We start from the raw sequence: 16,536 nt of genomic DNA, 5'->3' as shown, positions 1-16,536 counted from the left end.
TCAGTCAAGTGTTGCCCTTCCTGAGGGTTATCTGTGGTATCTGGTTTCCTGGACTGGTAGTAGTAATAGTCATGGGCATGGCCAGAGCTCTATGGTCTCCAGGCTTGATCCCATATGGATCTAATTATTGGTCCTAATTCTTCACTCCCCTGTAGCATAGCCCCCCTGTATAGCCCACCTTAAGGTGGGCAGAGCTAGACCATGTGATTTGCTCTAGCCAATCAGCTGTTAGCAGACATGGCAGAAGCAGGGGCTTGAAATGTGCCTTGTGCTCTATCTCTGCCATGGGAAAAACATGGCCAGTGACAGGCACGGGGTTGTTGCCCATTCGGATCCCCCTTCACAAAAGGATTCTCTGCGCAGCTTCAAGGAACACAGTTCACGACAGCCTCCAGCTGTTCATCCTTCGGGCTGTACCTCAACTTTCAAGCCCTCTTCTCTGGGAAGCCCTGCGCAACGACTGAGCAAGGTGGGGGTAGGAGAGATTCCCTCCGTCTGTGCCCCTCCCCCCAGGGACTCCTCCAACCTGCAACCTTTGTTCTAGAACTTCCCCGTTGGTCCGCCAGAGGTTTTGTCAGCTCTGCATCATGATCGGAAGGCTTTCTCTGTCGCATCCTGCATTCCAGAGAAGGTTTTGCAATTCTTACCCCATTTCTCCATGTCCACTTTGTAGAGGATCCACAACCTGGGGTAGTTGGCAGCAAAAGTGTACTGTGAGAGCAAACTCTAAGATGGAGGTTTGGGACGGGGTTGACCAATAGCCAGCTGGTGGGGAGATGGTGTACAGAGAGCTCTTGGCTCCAGGTGGCCTTCCAGCTGATAAACTCCCCCTGGTGGTGACAGCAATGGTATGCAGGTGGAAGGTGTTGACCAGTGCAACAATTCGGGCACTGAAAACATTGGAGGAATGATCATGCAAGCACAACGAGTTTAGGTGGCCACCATGAAATCACATCGATCATCCGAAGGCAAACATAGAAGAGGGAGGTTAGTCGGACAGATGACAGCCTCTGCAGCAGTTGGTCTCAGGGCTGCAACTGATACTCATAGTCCCCTTCCTTCACTACCCATTCTAAATCCCCTTGTCCTCTTCCAACTCTTCTATTGTCTCAATGACTGACCCAATGTCATGACCCAAATCCTCATTCCTGGGGATGTCCGAGTCCATGGAAACCATATCTTTTTCAGGTTGGAGTTGCTTATTTTGTCCATCCAAAAACACAGTTGGGTAAGAAGTACCAAGAGGTACCTAAGTGGGTCACCTGAGTCACACTCATGTTCCTTCCAGGCTCCATCGTGTGAAAGAAGCCCTACCTCCTCCTGTTGACAAGGCAATTGCCCTTGACAAGCTGATCACCCTTCTCTTGCTTTCTGGCTACTAAAGTGCCCAGACAGCATCCATAGGGTTCAATGGGCTCCTTACTAGCTCTCCTGGTGAATGTGTCCCCCTTGGGGATCAGGACCTCTACAGAGCCCAGAGTTGTGGAGATGGAAGACAGTAAAGGAATATGATTATGATCATGCAATTCTCAGTGTGAAATAGAAAGCAACCAATGCTTCACTGCTTCTTTACTGCCCTGAAGAACAAGAAAATCTCCAAACATAGAACAAGCCAACTGTTCTGCCTCTCCACCCCCACACTTACATCTGTATCTAGCCTCCTAGACGGGGTCAAGTTTAAGAACTCTTTGCCTAGCCCTAGGTCCCCAAGATTTTCTTCTGTTTTCTTCTAGTAGTTTTATGGTTTTTCTGCTTATATTTAAGTCCATGATCCATATGAGTTAATTTTTGCAAAACATGTCACACTTAGTTCAAGGTTGATTTTTTTTTTTTGCTTATGGACACTAAATTACTCCAGTGCCACTTATTGAAAAGTCTATTGTAACTCCGTTGGATTGTTTTTTCACCTTCATGAAAAATCTGTTGAGTGAATTTATGTAAATACACTTCTGGTTTCTTAATTCTGGTCCATTGATCTGATGTCTATCCTTCTACTAATACAGCACTATCTGATTACTATAGCTAGCCCTTAATATCAGGTACAGTGATTTCTCCCACCTTATTCTTCTTTCTCAAGATTTTTTGAGCTATTTAAAGGAACTTCTGTGTAAGTTTTAAAATAATCTCATCTATATCTACATAAAACCTAGCTGGGATTATGACAGGAACTGCATGAAACCCACAGAACAATGGGAAGACACTTGACATCTTCCCTGTGTTAAGCCTTCCAGTCCATGAACATGGGATGTCTCTCCTGGATGTTACTTTGGAACAACACCGTAGTGTGCTCCAACACCGTAGAGTGCTCCAACACCATAGTGAGCTCCACCATAGTGTGCTCAACATTTTAAGATAAGAACGCATAAGTTATTTGTTATTAAATGCTATTAATGTGCTTGGGGGGCAGTGTTACTAAGTGAAAGCATAAGGTGGTTAGGGTAATGAAGTGTATTTGCATTATCTTTTTAAGGCTTTTTTTTTATACATAATTCAAGCATCCAGAATACTATAAAAAAATAACATGGGGCACCTGGGTTGGCTCAGTGGGTTAAGCCTCTGCCTTTGGCTCAGGTCATGATCTCAGGGTCCTGGGATTGAGCCCCACATCAGGCTCTCTGCTAAGGGTGGCTCAGTCAGTTAAGCAGTTGCCTTTGGCTCAGGGCCCTGAGATGGAGCCCCACATCGTGCTCTCTGCTCAATGGGAAGCCTGCTTCTCTTTCCCTTTGTCTGCCACGCCCCCTGTGTTCTTTGTCTCTCTCTGTCAAATAAATAAAATCTTAAAAAAGAAAAGAAAAGAAAAGAACAAATGCCTTATACCCATTACCCCTGAGGCCATGCACCACCATCTGGAGGGAGACAGGGAGCTGGATAGAAGAAGACCCTGTGATAGAACATGAACTGAAGACAGGTGAGCAGCAGCCCATTAGCCACATGATCTAGTTGTATGTGATTCAGTTATGATTTTTGTCAGTCTACAGGAGTTATTCACCCATATTTGGGCCAATGGGATAGTGGTGGCAGAAATAGGTGAGAACCCACAAGAGGAGGAAACTCTTGTGGATAAGTCAGGGCCAAGAGATCCAGTCATGTCTGCCCACTCAGAGATGACCCAAGTTTCCTCCATTTTTAGGAGATGGGAATTTTTCTGCTTCCTATACATTATCTAGTCCCTTTACCTAGGGAGGAGATACTTCCCCTTGCTGAAGTTTAAATCCCTCTCCTAATGAGGCATCAGATAAATGTCAGTCAACCAGCCAAAAAAGCACTTCCTGGGGGGCCCAGTAGAGGCCAGATGACATGAGGCCAATAAAGGTTCCCACCATCCACAGGAAGCGAGAATGCAGATACCTGGGTTCATACACTTCAGTATAATAAGGGACGAATTAGGAAGTGAGCTGCAAACACTCTGTGGCTTATGGAGGCAGAAGAGAGAGGGATGTCATGAGCCCAAGCAGCCTAGGGCAGCCTTGTGGAAGAGAAGAGCTCAAAAGATGCCAAGGAGAAGGAAATTAATGCCCAGCTGAGAGCAGATCCGGTAATAGGTCTGACTGAGGTAAAATTTTCTAGTTCTGGAAGTGGGGGTGGGTGGAAACAACAGCAAGGGATTTTGTTCCTTTAGATGAGCAGTGTTTTTCTGAGAACACAGGAACACAAGGTGCAGATAAAACAAAATTGAGCTTTAAGGCCGCTTCCCGGTCTCCTGAGACCCAGTACCTGAGACCCCCCCTCAGGTAGGTACATGTACACAGACAGTGGAGAAGAGGGATGGTGCTATCCAACAGCCAAGGATGAGGAAGGACATCACCCAGCCTGGCTTCCCCTGGAGCAGCAGGAGCAGCCGTGGCCCTTGTGAACTCTCCCGCCACAGCCCTGCAAGGAGACACGGAATCATGCTCTCACCCTATGGGTGTGTGTGTGTACGTGTGTGCGTTTCTGTTTCTCTCTCTTGAGGACAAGCACTGGGCAGGGGGGCTTCTCAGTCACAATAAACCCATCAATTTTTTTAAAAATAATGGGAGCCAATTACACTCCTACATTAAATATGACCTTGGTTCCTAGAATCAAATTGCTGTGTTACAATCGAGTCGTATAGCCCGCTTTATACTTATGACCTACAGGCTTACCACTCAGGGCAGAATGTGGGAACTGAAGAAAGAAAGTCTTAATACAATCAGGTTGGTGGAGAGAAGGCAGGGAGGTCGGGGTGGGGTGTACAAACCAGGCCTCCAAAGCTCGTTTGCTTGATCCAACCCACACATGCAGCCTAGGTGGGCCCCTCTCAGGTTAGGTCTCCACCTCTGGTCCAGTCGGCTTTGCCCTGGGCTTAGGGCCCTGTGGCCTCCCATCTGCACAGTCAGGCCTATGGGGAAGGGGTGGTTCCTTCAGAGAGAGCTGGACCTGCAGATCGAAGAGGAAGATTGAACATTAGGGCTGTCATTGATCAAAAACTTGCCTAGAGATCACCATTCCCTACCTGGCAGTCCCCTGTGTCCTTGATGGGGTAAAGGCAGATTTGCTTGAACTGTATACAGTGGTTTTTTAAAAAAAAAAAAAAAAAAAGGAGGTTTATTGATCTCTTACATAATAGTCCAAAAGCAAGATGTGCTCGTTGCTGGGGCAGCCCTGCTTCATCCAGACACTAAGTACCCGGGTTCTTTCCATCTTGTTGCTCTGCTTTATCCCAGGGTAGCAGTTTTCAGAGTGTGGTCCCTGTAGACCAACAGCATGACCACAGTCTGGGAACTTGTTCGAAATGGAAGCTCTTGGGCCCAGATTTCAAAATTCTGGGGGTGGGACCCAGCAGTCTGACCAAGCCCCCGGGCAATTCCGAAGCTCACTGGAGTGTGAGAAGCACTACCCTTGGGCACTGTCCTCACTGACACGCTCTGGGCTCTGAAGCCCACCTCTGTTTTAGTCAAGGGAAGGGAAAGAGGAAGTCAGGACAATTAACCCTCTTTTAAGGTGGTGGGGTGGAAATTACATGCATCATTTCTTTTTTTTTTTTTTTAAGATTTTATTTATTTATTTAGGAGTGAGATGAAGAGAGGGATGGAGAAAGAGAGAACACACGTGCAAGTAGGGGAAAGGAGAAGGACAAGCAGATTCTGTGCTGAGCACAGAGTCAGATCCCACGACCCTGAGACTATGACCGAAGCTAAAACTAAGACCCGGATGCCCAACAGACTGAGCCACCCAAGTACCCCCACTTCTATTCATATTCAGTTGATGAGGACTTTGTCACAACTACACACAGCCATAAGGTTAGCTAGAAAAGAAACCTCTAGCAGGTGGCCACGGTCCAGGAAGAAGGGGGTGACTGTGAAGACATAACTGACCACACCTACACCAAGGGGCAGAGGGTGTCCTGAGAATGTAGCTGGAGACACCACTCTCACAGACGTTGGAGAGAGACTCATGTCTCCAAGTCTCTGGCCAGGGCCTTCATAAAATCTCTTGGCAGAGATAACGACTTCTTACAGCCTGCAATTAGTTATCCTGGTTGGTGGCTGGTAGAATGAGGAAAGTCAAAAGATACATGGGAAAGTGCTTTGAAAACTTTGAAGTATAGTTATTTTTATTATTCTAGAATGCTGGGGTCTGGAGTTTCCCACACTTTCCCTCCTGCAGACTCAGCACACAATAAAGAACCAACAGACACACTGAAGGAAAATGTGATCATAATCAAAATCAAGTAGGGAAAGAAACAAAAAGTAGACTCACAGATGATCCAGGTGAGAGAGTTAGCAGACAATTAGCTTAACATAGCTTAATTTGTTAAACAGAAGAAAAGGTTGACAAATGGATGAATGAAAATTTTTAACAATATCTACAAGTTATAAGAGACAACCAAGAGGCATCTGGGTGGCTCAGTGGGTTAAGCATCTGCCTTCAGCTCATGTAATGATCTCAGGGTCCTGGGATTGAGCCCCGAATCGGGCTCCCTGCTCAGTGGGGAGTCTGCTTCTCCCTCTCCCTCTGCCCTTCTCCCCTGTTCATGCTTGCTCACTCTCTCCAATAAATTTTTTTAAAAAAATCTTTTAAAAGAGACAAAAGGATATTCTAAACTTAAAATTAAAAAATGTATGACATTTAAAAATTACTGGATGTCCAGAGAATGTGGACAAGCCACAGACTAGGAGAAAATATTTTCAAAAGACTTATCTGATGAAGGATTGTTATCCGCAATCTACAAAGAAGTTATAAAACTCAGTAAGAGCAACCTCATTTTGCAATGCATAACATTATCAAATCATACATTGTATACTTTAAACTTACACAATGTTATATATCAATTACATCTCAGTAAAGTTGTTACCAAGCCCTAGAATCAAATTAATGTGTCTAATGCACAGTAAGCCAATATCTGAGTCATCAGGTTGGAAACAGAGAAAGCTTTACTGTCAGAAGAGTAGCCCAGAGGCGCCTGGGTGGCTCAGTTGGTTGAGCATCTGACTCCTGGTTTTGGCTCAGGTTGTGTCTGCCTCCCTGCTCAGTGGAGAGTCTGCTTCTCTTCCTCTTCCTCTGCCCCTCCCCCTGCTTGTGTGCTTTCTCTCTAAAATAAATAAATCTTAGGTGGGGGGGAAAAAGAGTAACCCAGTGAGAACTAGGGATCGATGCTCATTTTAATCTGCCTTGTCTTTGTTGAACCTAAGGACAGTTTATAGGAGCTGGGAAGGTATGTGGGGGTTAGGGCAGAAACTGGTTGGCCCTTGAAAGCTTTCAAGGGGAGACTGGAATCCTTTGAGACTGTGCACAGTTTTGGACACTGGGTTTCATCCAGGGATCCTGGTATGTTACGTGTTGACCTTGTATCTACAAAACACACATTATCAAGTGGCCTCCCTCCTTGGTTCCTGCAGCTAGTATTAGGGGGAAAAAACTCAAATTATAAGTTTAATAATTCTTGCAAGGCTGTGAAGGAATGTGCCTATGAGCAGTATGTGAGGTTCTAATGGGGGGAAATCCTGCCTAGTGACAGTTTACATGGATGAAGAAGCACATGTCCAGGTTCAAATTCCCACTCCCATTTATAATTTGATCACAGGGAAGAGGGTGACAACCGATCTCAGCTACTTCCTGCCGAAGAGGGGATTTGAGGAAGGAAACAGCTTTGTCCCTTGTGGGAAATATTCTCTGACATTTGGCTTAATTTGTACATTTTGCATGACCCAAACATTCAGAAACCACATTATTACATATATCCAAATATTAGTAGTTCCTGCAACATTGACTTAATCCCTTAGGAAATCCAGAAAAAGAGTCCAGCATTTAATATGATTAACTTGTTTTCAGCATATGGAGCCCTGTGGCTTAATTTATCATAATTGGGAGGCATGTATAAGAATTCTTTTTTTTTTTTAAGCTTTTATTTATTTGTCAGAGAAGGGGGGGCAGCAGGCAGAGGGAGAAGCAGACTCCCCACTGAGCAGGGAGCCTGATGTGGAACCCGATCCCTGGAACCTGGGATCATGACCTTACCCAAAGTCAGACATCCAACTGACTGAGCCACCCAGGCATCCATGAAATAAATTTTTATCAAAAGTCCGTGTGGTGTGGTCAAAAATTAACATTCACCCCTTTGACACAATTTTTTTTTCCTAGAAAGACATCATAGATCACCATTATTTCCTCTTAGCTGGAGTTTAACTGGTCTATTCTGAACCTTAGCTAAAAATCCTGCTCTAACCCTCATGAACCAGTCTTAGTCTTAAGAATAGGACAGTTCAGTTAAATAGTTGTGTCATTTCAAGAAACGATCTTGCAACTGGGCTTTCAAAGTCTACATTGTACAAGCAATGAGGTAATTAATAAGAAGCATTTCTATGGAAACAAAAGTAAAACACAGGTTAATGGTTGCAGCAAATTATAAATCTAGTGTCTGAGTCCCAAGTGTTGCAAATGAGAAGATTTCTAGGTATCAGGTTCAAAGCATCCCCAGATGGAGGGGAGCAGGCATCAGCAATCTAATGGATTGTTTCCTGGATAGTAGTTCAAATGTCCCTGGGGATCTTTACAAGTAGTCCACAAAGCAACAGAGATGAAGATGGACTATCCATGAGCTACTGTAGCAATTTCTCTGAAGTCTACTTCAAGTCATCCAGCTTCAGTTTGCAGGGGTTCAAGGAGAAGGGCAGTTTTAGTTCTCAATGATTCCAAGTCGAGAGAATGGGAGAAAATGGGAAACCTAGTTTGGAGAGTCATAGCCAGATATTTGAGGAAACCAGAAGGCTTCAGGACCAGCCCAGGTTTAAAGGCAAAGGAACATTCAAAGACAATTAATAAAAATAGAATCTAACATCCATAAAGGTATGTTCCTGAAATAAGTTTTTCTCTCTAAAATCACCCTTATTTCTGCCAAAGAGGGCCAAATTAGGACAAATTCGTTTGCGAAATAGGTCCAGTGTTTTACAAACTTGGCCTGGTTATTTACAGGCGTGCACCAAGAATAGTGGTTGACCATATAAGTTTTTAAAAACTTGCTTTGCTGGAAACTTTCATAAGGAATTTCGGATTCAACTTTTAATAGCCTCTTGAGGCCAGAAGCTGAGCCAAATACTTACCATCAGATTTACCTGTAATACCTGTCATTTTGGGTGAATTCCTCTCTTCCCAAGATTCTCAAAATATTCTGAGGTTCCTACACCTGCCTGGAATTCTTTGCTCATCTGATAAAGCTGCTCGGAACTCTGTCAGCAAGATACCAGGCCGACATTTCCAAGGGGCTCTACTGACTCCATAAAGTCAACCTTAGTTCCTTAAAGCTGTCTGGTCATATCTGAGTCTATGCGTGTGTCTCTCAAACATGACCTTCCAGCCTTGATAATATGACCAATATGTTTCGATGGTGTCCTGTGACAAGGGGGAACAGACTCTTATGAATTTGTGTAAACAACTATAATTGTCATGAAAGACAGAATACTCACTGAGAGTTTCTGAATTCTGGAGGGTTCAGGTAAGGAGAAAAGATCAATGTTTGCGTTTGTTTACAAAGAAAGATTTTACTAAATTTCTGTAAGTCATAGATATCTTGAGAAAGACAGTTTCCTTAAATCTGGAAGACCAAATTTTGGAGAATCGGTGATGTTTTAAACAAGAGTCACAAAAACAATGATCATCTTCCTCATTTACCTAGTTCCATGTTTCTAATTCTTGTTCTGTTTGAATGCAGCTTTCCTATTAGTTCCAGAAATTCTTGGTTTCGTTCTATGATCTTATAGATGTAGGGAACCTGTATTTGTCAAAAGTCCTTTCCACCTCTGAAACTAATTAATACACTATATGTTAATTAATTGAATTTAAATAAAACAAAAATTTTTTAAAAAGTCCTTTCCATGAATCTCCTTGAAGCTGAAACACATTTGCAAGGGCATCAGAATAAGACAATGACTATAAATGACAAAGGACTCAAAAACGCCATGATTAAAGATTTGATGAGAGTTCATTATAAAGCAGGTGACACGGGAATTCAGTTATTTCTGTGACACGCAACATGTTAATAATTAGGATTACAAGTGATGACATTCTTCTAGGACATACCAAAAGCTTAGGAACTGTATATAATTTCTGGAACAATTATAGCATTCACTCATAATCTAAGAAGGTTTATCATCACTTGTCTGATAATGCTTCCCACGTAATTTGACATTCCACCTAAAGAAGCCTAATTAGGGGCTCCTGGGTGGCTCAGTCAGTTAAGCAGCTGCTTTCAGCTCAAGTCAGGATCCCAGAGTCCTGGATCAAGCCCTGTGTCAGGCTCCCTGCTCAGTGGGGACCCTCCTTCTCCCTCTTCTCTGTCTGGCTCTCCCCCAGCTTGTACTCTCAAACTCTCGGTCAAATAAATAAAATCTTTTTTTTTTTTTAAATTACAAAGCCCACACTTAAATAGGATCACAGGTCCTTATACAACTTAATACTTAATTGTCTATTTAGTCAAGGTGGTAACCAGAAATTCTGAAGGCAAATAGAGAGGGTTATATAGTTGTCAGCAAAACTAGCTCCTTTAATATTGAGAGGATTGAACTTTCTTAAGTTATCAAAGACCTGACAAAGACAAAACGTAGAAACTTTGTTTTCCTAGGCAGAAACCTTTAAAGGTAAAGAGAAAGCTTTGTTTACAATTTCTTGTTGTGAGAAGGTGGAGGAGGGTCAGTAATGTATCCTCCAGATGAGAAGGTGACTTAAGACCAAAAAATGAAGCAAGTCACTCCATACCACCGACACAGTCTTACACAAGCTCGCTTACTGACAGGAGCCAGCGGTCCAGGCTTTACGCCTCCACTCTCCACCCCATTCTCTGCCCCAGCCTGACTTTAATCCGCAGCTTTTATAGAGCAAGGGGCATGGTGGTGAGGTCACAGGGTAGTTCTCGAACGTGCTGCCTTCTGTGTGCCAGGGCATCTCGACTAGTCACCTGACATGGAGCCTTTGGTGCTACACTTTAGGGAAGGTCAGAACAAGCTTTCTGGCATTGCAGTCAGGCATGCCTTCACCTCCATGGGGCCTGGAACACATAACCCTGGGGGCAGCCATGGCGGGCGCACGAACAAGATGGAGGGCCAAAGATGGAGTCAGTGTTGTCAGCACTCAGACGCTTATGAAGAGTAGACCAGTAATCTGAGAAAACTGTCATTTTACAGAAAGACCAAATTTCAATTTTATATCAGTGTGTTTTGATATTAAAACTCATAAATTCTAATAATTCTAATTTAACTCATCAATTCTAATTTGATATTAAAACTCATAAATTCTAATAAGTGCATCCTGCCCATGCATAAAATTCTTTTCCAAAGATTTCCTTCTCATAAGCCTTCCACAACCTTCTTTTTAGATATTGTCCTAAGCTTACCTTCTTTAAATAACCAGCCTCATTTTAGGACAAAATTATTTTCTTCTTCCTAAATGAAAATACCTCTCAATTCCTCCAATCTTTCTTACCAAAAATACGTATCCTACTTTCCCTACACACATAGCTGATTCCCTTATCATTTCCAGCAGTCTTACCTACATTTATTAGAATTTATAACTCTTAGAAACCTCAATCTCCAATGAAAACTAAGTAGTTACCAACTACGAAGTGTCTGTTATACCATAATTCTCTAGACTGACAAGTTTATGAATATATTTCATAATTTCTAGAAACGTGTTCTTTTTAGTACAACTTTTTAAAAGCATGAAACGTGTTTACTAAGAGACCCAAGTGTCTTTCGTTTCTCTGCAATAGGAAGTCAAAAGCAGATAAACATATACTTAGTAATTATGTTTCAGGACTTATCTATTTGGAAATGATCTAGATGTTTAATGGAAATAACTTTTTTTTAAAAGATTTTATTTATTTGAGAGAGAGAGAGCATACAGAGGGAGAAAGAAAGCATGAGCAGGGAGAAGGGCAAAGGGAGAAGCAAACTCCCCATGGAGTGGGGAAACTGACATGATCCCAGGACATTGGTGTCTTGGCCTGAGCCAAAGGCAGACGCTTAACCGACTGAGCCACCCAGATATCCCGTTAATGGATTTAACTTCACTCACCACTTAACTTAGCAAAACTTTAAAGTTCATCCATTTATCCTTAACAGTTATGTTGAGATCAGTTATGAAAATTTTATGATGCTGAATAGCTAACATTACTTTTAAGTTATCTTTTTTGTTGACAAATTCTGTAACAATAGCATGAGCTCATTTGACCTTTGGTAAGCCTTGGTAGAATAAAAGTTTTATGTGTGCTGCTGATAACTCTATATATATATGTCTGTTTAATTAAACCAACAACCCTGAATGTGCTTTAATATCAAATATTTTTTCAGACCATGTGAAATTAAAAAGCATTTGGGTTAGTTATTATCAGAGTTTTAGAATGCCTAATTTTTACAAGTGCTTGCCTTTAAACCAATTAAATAGAGCTCCTTTACCAATTAATTTTAGCAGTACCATCCAAGGTAGAGAAAATATCTCATACTTGTAACACATATGGACATAAATACACAAACAAGATACAAACAAAATCTAGCCTTTGTGTTATTAGTATTTGTGGAGAAGATAGTAAAGGTCCAATTTCCAAATATCTCCCTTTTACAAAATAAATGTAATTGCAAGATAGTATTATAATTTGTGGATCCACTAATTTGTCATTTTTCTCCAGAGTCTAATAAACACTATGGCCAAGCAGTGTTGAAAAAGAAGGTAATCTTTTTCTGTTTCATAACTTCATAACCAAAACCGGTTTTGGAATCTGCAGCCCAAAGTGTCCAGAACCAAATCAGCATTTCACGTGTTACAAGCAGGACAAATGTACAACACCCAAAGACAACAATCAAGGCATTGTAGGAGGAAACATAATTGAACACAGGTAATTGGACGACTTTTTCTTCTCACAAACTGTGAGGACCCCTCTTACAGATGCCTTAGCAGGAAAATTCCCCAAAAGGAACAAAAGCGAATAAGAGGAACAGTAACTAGTTATGCACCCCAGAAACTTACCCTTCAGTTGTAGAATGCTAAATGCAGCTGATGTTGCTAGGGGAGCTGGCCAGGAGAACCCCCGGAGACTCAATATGATGTCAAGCAGCTTCAGGGAATCCCCCAAGTCACCTCATGGCCGGCCCCTAGCACAAAGCCTCTTGGCTGGCTCACCAAATTGTTACCAAACCCTGAAATCAAATGAGTGTGTTTGATTGGCTGTAAGCCAATCTCTGAGTCACCGGGTTTGAAGCAGAGAAAGCTTTATTATCAGAAAGGTAGCCCACTAAGAAGGCAGGGATCAGCCCCAAATCTGCCTTGTCTTTGTTGAACCTGGGGACAGTTTATAGGGGCTTGCAGCAAGGTATGTGAGAGTTAGGGCAGAAACTGGATGGGTCCTGAAACCTTCAAGGGGTGGCTGGAAACCTTTTTAAATTTTTTTTTAATTTTTCAGTGTTCCAAGATTCATTGTTTATACACCACACCCAGTGTTCCATGCAATATGTGCCCTCCTTAATACCCACCACCAGGCTCACCTAATCCCCCACCCCACTCCCCTCGAAAACCCTTGGTTTGTTTCTCAGAGTCCACAGTCTCTCACGCTTTGTCTCCCCCTCCGATTTCCCACAATTCACTTTTCCTTTCCTTCTCCTAATGTCCTCCATGTTATTCCTTATGCTCCACAAGTAAGTGAAACCATATGATAACTGACTCTCTCTGCTTGACTTATTTCACTCAGCATAATCTCCTCCAGTCCCATCCATGCTGACACAAAAATTGGGTATTCATCCTTTCTGGTGGCTGGTAATATTCCATTGTATACATGGACCGTATCTTCTTTATCCATTTGTCTGCTGAAGGGCATTTTGGCTTTTCCCAAAGTTTGGCGATTGTGGCCGTTGCTGCTATGAACATTGGGGTACATATGGCCCTTCTTTTCACTACATCTGTATCTTTGTGGTAAATACCCAATAGTGCAATTGCAGGGCAGCTCTATCTGTAGCTCTATTTTGAATTTCTTAAGGAATCTCCACACTGTTTTCCAAAGTGGTTGTACCAACTTGCATTCCCATCAACAGTATAAGAGGGTTCCCCTTTCTCTACATCCTCTCCAACACTTGTTGTTTCCTGTCTTGTTAATTTTGGCCATTGAAAGCTGGGGTAGTGATTCTCCTATCAGATAAATTAGATTTTAAGATTTTATTTATTTATTTGACAAAGAGAGAGATCACAAGTAGGCAGAGAGGCAGGCAGAGAGGGGGGGGAAGCAGGCTCCCCACCAAGCAGAGAGCCTGATGTGGGGCTTGATCCCAGGACCCTAAGATCATGACCTGAGCCAAAGGCAGAGGCTTAACCCAGTGAGCCACCCCGGTGCCCCAGTTAAATTATATTTTAAGCTAAAGACTATGGTCAGAGTTACAGAAGGACACTACATCATTCTTAAAGGGTCTATCCACCAAGAAGATCTAACAGTTGTAAATATTTATGCCCCCAATATGGGAGCAGCCAACTACATAAGCCAACTGTTAATCAAAATAAAGAGTCACACTGATATGAATACATTAATTGTAGTGGATCTTAACACACCTCTCTCAGTAATAGACAGATAATCAAAGCAGAAAATCAATAAAGAAACAAGAGCATTGAATGACACATTGGACCAGATGGACCTCATAGATATATACAGAACATTCCACCCTAAAACAACAGAATACTCATTTTCTCAAGCACACAGAAAACTTTCTCCAGGATAGACCACACACTGGGTCACAAATCAGGGCTCAACCAATACCAAAAGTCTGAGATTATTCCCTGCATATTCTCAGGCCACAATGCTTTGAAACTGGGAACTGAACCACAAGAAAAAATTTGTAAGGAATTCAAACACTTGGAAACTAAAGACAATCCTGCTCAAGAATGTTTGGATCAATCAAAGAGGAACTTAAACAATTCATGGAAACCAATGAGAATGAAGACACATTGGTCCAAAACCTATGGGATATGGCAAAGGTGGTCCTAAGGGGGAAATACATAGCCATCCAAGCCTCACTCAAAAAAATTGAAAAATCCTGAATACACCAGCTCTCTTTATACCTTAAAGAACTGGAAAATCAACAACAAATTAAGCCAACCCCACACACAAGAAGGGAAACAATCAAGATTAGAGCAGAGATCAATGAGTTAGAAACAAGAAATACAGTAGAACACATCAAAGAAACTAGAAGCTGGCTTTTTGAAAGAATCAATAAGATCAATAAACCACTGGCCAAACTAATCCAAAAGAAAAGAGAGAGGACCCTAATTAATAAAATTATGAATGAAAGGGGAGAGATCATGACTAACACCAAGGAAATAGAAACAATCATCAGAAATTATTATCAACAGTTATATGCCAATACTTTAAGCAACCTAGAAGAAATGGGTGCATTCCTGGAAACCTATAAACTTCCAAGACTTAAACAGGAAGAAATTGACAACCTGAATAGACCAATATCTAGTAATGAGATTGAAGCAGTGATCAAAAAAACCTCCCAAAAAACAAGAGCCCAGGAGGCTGGACACTTTTGAGATTGTGCACTGTTTTGGACATCTGGGCTCCATTCACTGTGTCACGTGGCGTCCATATGTCTGTAAAACAAACCTATAGAGTGGCCTCCATATTTGCTTCTCTCTTTGGTTCCCATATCTCATACTGGGGAAAAAAGAACAAAGAACAAGGTTAATAATTATTGTAAGGCTGGGGAGAAATGTGTGCATGTTCAGCATAGGAGGTTAAAAGGGGGAAAAAGCCTAGCAAAGGTTCATATGAATAAAGTAGCATACATGGGTTCAAAGCTAGGGAATGAAAAAAATAAATTTTTAAAAGATTGCTTGCTGCTCGTGGGAATGCAAGATGGTAGAGCTACTTTGGAAGATAGCTTAGGGGTTTCTTATAGAACTAAACATGCTCTTAACACACAAGTCAGCAACCGTACTCCTTGGTATTTACCCAAAGAGGCTGAAAACAGATGTCCACAAAAAACCTGCATATAGATGTTTATAACAGCTTTTTTCATAACTTTCAAAACATGGAAGCAGCCAAGATGTTTTTCTGGAGGTGAAGGGATAAATAAACTGTGGTTCATCCAGACAATGAAATATTACTTGGTGCTAAAAATGAAATGAGGTGTCAAGCCATGGAAACACACGGAAGAGCTTTAAAAGCACAGTACTAAGTGAAAGAAGCCAATTTGAAAAGCCCACACACTGCACGATGCCAATCGTATGGCATTCTGGAAAGGCAGAACAATGGGGACAGTAAAAAGATCAGTGGTTGCCAGAGATTAGGAGGCAGGGAGGGTTCAATAGGCAGAGCACAGTCAATTTTTAGGGCGATGAAATGGTTCTGCATGATACTATATTGGTGGATACATGTCATTATACATTTATCAAAATCCATAGAATGTACAACATTAAGAGTGAACCCCAATGTAAACTATGGACTTGAGATGACATCGACGCGTCAGCGTAGGTTCATTGATTGTAACAAATGTACCCATCAGGTGTACGATGTTGAGAGCAGGGAAGGTCGTGTATGTGTCTGGGCAGAGGGTATATGGGAACTCTGCGTACCTTCTGCTCCATTTTGCTATGAATCTAAAACTGCCCTAAAGAATAAATTCTGGTTTTTTAGAAATGTTTAGGTTTACCTAAATAGGTTTAAATAAAGACTTGGATACAGCAGAAGCTAGAATTAGTGAACTCAAAGACAATCAGTAGGTCCAATCAAAATGGAACAACAGGGATAAGATTTACCCTCCTATCAGAAAAAAAAAAAAAGACAAATTACATAAAACAAGGTTTAAAAAAAACTGGATATCGGGGTGCCTGGGTGGCTCAGTGGGTTAAAGCCTCTGCCTTCAGCTCAGGTCATGATCCCAGAGTCCTGGGATGGAGCCTACATCGGGCTCTCTGCTCAGCGGGGAGCCTATTTCCCCCTCTCTCTGTCTCTGCCTGCCTCTCTGCCCACTTGTGATCTCTATCAAATAAATAAATACAATCTTAAAAAAAAATAAAAAACTGGATATCAGACAACAAAGGATA

The sequence above is a fragment of the Enhydra lutris genome, unplaced genomic scaffold, assembly GCF_002288905.1.
Source record: "Enhydra lutris kenyoni isolate GAN:26980312 unplaced genomic scaffold, ASM228890v2 scaffoldscaffold12, whole genome shotgun sequence".
NCBI classification, from domain to species: Eukaryota; Metazoa; Chordata; class Mammalia; order Carnivora; family Mustelidae; genus Enhydra; species Enhydra lutris.
The sequence above is the reverse complement of the archived record's forward strand: the minus strand, read 5'-3'. Positions refer to the sequence as shown.